This window comes from Limulus polyphemus, unplaced genomic scaffold, assembly GCF_000517525.1.
Source record: "Limulus polyphemus unplaced genomic scaffold, Limulus_polyphemus-2.1.2 Scaffold8140, whole genome shotgun sequence".
NCBI classification, from domain to species: Eukaryota; Metazoa; Arthropoda; class Merostomata; order Xiphosura; family Limulidae; genus Limulus; species Limulus polyphemus.
Window position 1 is genome coordinate 9,117 of NW_013673750.1, and position 4,515 is coordinate 13,631.

Below are 4,515 nucleotides of genomic sequence, written 5' to 3' on the forward strand. Positions count from 1 at the left end.
GGTTGTTGCACATACTGTACTTATTTATTTAATTGTCTGAATTATGAATACCCAAAGAATGAATTTTTTATAGATGCTTATTTGTGGTGCCATTCAATAGATGGCGCCACATTATTTTTATTAATTCGGACACGTACATAGATAGATACATATATACACGCTACATCCATTACAGTGGGGTGATGTTGGTTTTAAGCACACAGCTACACATTGGCCTATCTCTGCTGTGTGCACTGCTGGTATTGAATCACGGTTTTTAGAGTCATAAACCCTCAAGGGTCAGAGGTTAGTAGTCATATTCGCAAGTATCATAAAATTGTAAATGAAGTAATTTGTTTGAATATCTTCTTAAGGAAAATTCCGATCTAAGTTTCAGTAGAAGACAACTAATCTACAACAACTACTGATCCCCTCTAAGCGAATAGTTGGGATTTGATATCTACTTTTATAATATACCCAAAATGTGACGTAAACAGCCGAATTCACAGTCAAGCACACTAATTACCAGGCAACATCCGTTTTCGAAATCAGGAGCTCCTGTAATATGGATTTAAGAAGCTGTTGTGGACAACACTGAGCTACTTGTTTTAGGAACTGTTTGTGTGGTTTGTGTGTATGTGGGTAATGGAGGACTGACTTTACGGGTTTACTTGAAAGTTGACAACAACAGCTCAGAAAGAGATGCTTACTAATGTTTTCTTTAAACGTCGTTTCCCGTAAATATTAGGGCTAGTTTCTAGCAATCTGTAAGGTAATGTTTGTAACAAATTACTGCGTGTTTGTTTGAAAACATTATTGTTTGTGCGCAGGTTGAAGGGGGGGGTTTAATTTTGTAGATTCAACTCGATCTACAGTCATGAATATATTCTTAAAATGTCCTCCAGTAACTCTACGGGAAGGTAACACTATATATATTAGGGTTCAATCCCTGCGACATACACCGTGCAGGTAGCCTATTATGTAGCAGCTTTTCAAACAAACAAAAATTTTTTTTTCGAAAATTTAAAAATAATAAACGAAACTTAAATAAAGGCGTCAGGCTAATTTATGGAAACTTTTTTTATTTTTTTTACTGAAATTTATTCTAATGAAACCCTGTTTTCAACCGTTTTTACGACCTTCGAGCACAGAATAAATATTATCGAAAGAATTAACTAGGCAAAAAATATAACCTGTTAATATTAACTGGAGCCAATTTAAATAATTCTCTGTAGTTTCTGGAATTAGCAGCGACTTGATTTATTTTACGAACTGATTACTCGTGTATTTCTTTATTCATAAGTGTATCTTATTAAACCTTACTGGGATTATGGACGAAAGTGTCGTTAATAGTGGGGAAATCCATCTGGTGAAAACATACATCCTAATCTTCATAAGAAAGAACGTAAAAACAGGATATTTAATTAGCTGTATACATTACTGAGTTGAATCATATTTTGATCTAAACTTGCTTTGATCAAAAGTTGATATGATTTTTTTTTAACCTTAAAAGTGTGATTTTTTTTAACATTAAAAGTGTGATTTTTTAACCTTAAAAGTGTGATTTTTTTAACCTTAAAAGTGTGATTTTTTTAACCTTAAAAGTGTGATTTTTTTAACCTTAAAAGTGAAATCAATTTCGATTAAGATTTTGACGAACTTCTTTCGCCCACAGAATCTGACGTCATGAATTGCTTAGTCCTGAGTTTTATTTTGGGAGCTCTCCTCCTGGCGGAAACAGTCGTTGTCACGCCTTACTCCCTTGATGGTAATATCTATTTATCTAGACGCAACTGTGTTTTCCTTAATATAAATATAGGCTTTTGATAAATATTTAAAGTTTGCCATTATTTTATCATCCAATAAAAACTAACATTTCAAAGTTGACAGTACTATAGTAACAGTAAAATGTGCCCCACTAAAGTTATAACCCGTTTTATATTTGCATCTTTACAGAGGAGAACAAGCTGGAGTCATACAGAGAACGGCTTCAGGACGTCTTGCCCTATGCAGACAAGTAAAGAATTTTATTATTTTAGTTTAGAATTAGTTCGCGTAACTATTAATTATCAGGTTCTACGAGAGTGTCTTGTCTTGCAATAAACCAAAACAAACATTTTAATGTCGTGAAAAACAACGTTACGTCTGATCGGAGAAACCACTACATGTATCAGTAATGTACAAAAGTCACTTGTAGAGAACTTGGTTGAAGAACGAGATATGAACACTGAACATTACGTCTGATTGGAGAAACCACTAGTACATTACAGATACATGAAAAGTCACTTTGTAGAGAACTTGGTTGAAGAACGAGATATGAACACTGAACATTACGTCTGATTGGAGAAACCAACAATGTGATACAATCTATCCAACAATGTAATACAATGTATCCAACAATGTAATACAATGTATCCAACAATGTAATACAATCTATCCAACGATGTAATACAATGTATCCAACAATGTAATACAATGTATCCAACGATGTAATACAATGTATCCAACACTGTGTTCAACAATCCCTAAGACCTTCTCGTACAATTAGTTTCTACAGTCTTGATAGAAATTAGAAAAACACGCAGGTTCAAGAAATCTTGACAGAACGCTTACAACAGTGCATTGAGAAATATACTAAACATTTCCTGGAAAACCAGGTGACCTCACTAAACTACCTTTATATATATATCACTCATTAGATTACACCACCATTCTCAGTTTATCCCTGAAGAAGAAAGGTCCATCTTTCGAAAACGCTCGGGTTAAAGGGTTTTTATTAATTTATAAAGTATAGTATCATAAAGGAGACTTGGTTTGTTTGTTCTCTTAAATGACACATTAAACACACAGTGAGATAAACGGTCAGGTCAGAGACCTCTTGGTGTCACTTATAGCCGTCCCTAATTTTGAACGTCGGATCAGAGAGAGAGAGCAAATATCGGCAGCACCCGCCGCCTGAACCAACCAGGATGTTTTGCCATTCTCATAACGCACCCACGACTAAAAGTCAAAGCTTTGTTTGGGAGCACCACAACTCGAACCTGAGATCCCCGGATCACCAGTCCGTTACATTAACCAACAGGCCACGCTCGGGTTTTTGAAGGAAGTTTTTTGGTTATTCTATAGAAATAATTTAATATCACAAAATAGTCAATAGACGATCAATTGGTCGTGATTTCACGCGACATCTTCTTCTGTTATTGTTCACAACGTCTGGCTGATTTCACGCGACATCTTCTTCTGTTATTGTTCACAAAGTCTGGCTGATTTCACGCGACATCTTCCGTTATTATTTACAAAGTCTGGCTGATTTCACGCGACATCTTCTTCTGTTATTGCTCACAAAGTCTGGCTGATTTCACGCGACATCTTCTTCTGTTATTGTCCACAAAGTCTGGCTGATTTCACGCGACATCTTCCGTTATTGTTCACAAAGTCTGGCTGATTTCACGCGACATCTTCCGTTATTGTTCACAAAGTCTGGCTGATTTCACGCGACATCTTCTTCTGTTATTGTCCACAAGCTTAATCTTCCGAAACAACGTTTCAATCCACTTTTAATATCGTTTTACAAATTTATAGAGTCTAAGAACAGAAAATAAATAATTTTATCTTTCCAGGAGAAGCTGCATCCCCAGAAGTGGTAGCTGCGACAACCGCCCCCATTCCTGTTGTGGAGGGTCCTCTTGCCGATGTAACCTTTGGGGCACTAACTGTCGCTGCCAAAGACAAGGACTCTTTCAAGGATGGGGCAAATAATTTCTTTTGCTACTTCTGATGTTTCTGGTAGCGCCCCCTGGCTGGAGCTGCCTGAACTCACAGTTTTACTTGTTGTTTTCCCGAAGCCTAAGCAGCAGTTTTGTACGTTAGTGATCGTAATGCTTAATTGTTTTTATTTCCAGATTAGCACTTAGCAGTGTATTGATCCTAGCCCTACTAGTTCCCAAAGTTTCTAATTCGTATTTACTAATATTTTACGATTAAAAAATAAAATACAAAGCTCCGAGTAATCAGAGAAGGGAGGGTTATATTAAACTACAAGTCCGAATGGTTATATTGTTATTTCTTGATCATTACAAGTTAACAAAATATTAGTCATTTACGAGACTTCAAAAATAAATTCGTCTAATAAAAACCTTCAGTGTTTCTTATCATGTTTTACATTCTACCCAGATGATGTTGAATAGGACAAAATAACGATTTTTAAAAAATAAAACAATTTAGGATATGTACTCAACGTTTCCGGTTTGTGTCTCAATAAAAATAATAACACATTGTTCTTAATCAACTTCTAATCCTATTATATTAATTTCTGTCAGTTTTAAATGTTCTGATTGGCTTAATCCTAATGATCGTCAATTTTAAATGCTCTGATTTGCCAGAGTCTTAATGTCTGTGAGTTATAAGTGTTCTGATTGGCTCATTCCTAATGATCGTCAATTTTAAATACTCCGATTGGTTTGCGTTTTAATGATCGTCACTTATAAATGTTCCCATTGGCGAAAGACTTAATGATTGTCAATTTTGAATGTCCCG

At 35.4% G+C, this 4,515-nt stretch overlaps 1 long non-coding RNA gene across 1 annotated transcript; it reads left to right on the forward strand.

The window, feature by feature from the left end:
• Positions 1-214: 214 nt before the first annotated feature.
• On the forward strand, positions 215-4,243 carry LOC111083090. Its single transcript, XR_002608793.1, has 4 exons — positions 215-285; positions 1,655-1,747; positions 1,936-1,996; positions 3,600-4,243. It is a non-coding gene; the product is annotated as an uncharacterized LOC111083090 (long non-coding RNA).
• The last annotated feature ends 272 nt before the right edge of the window (positions 4,244-4,515 follow it).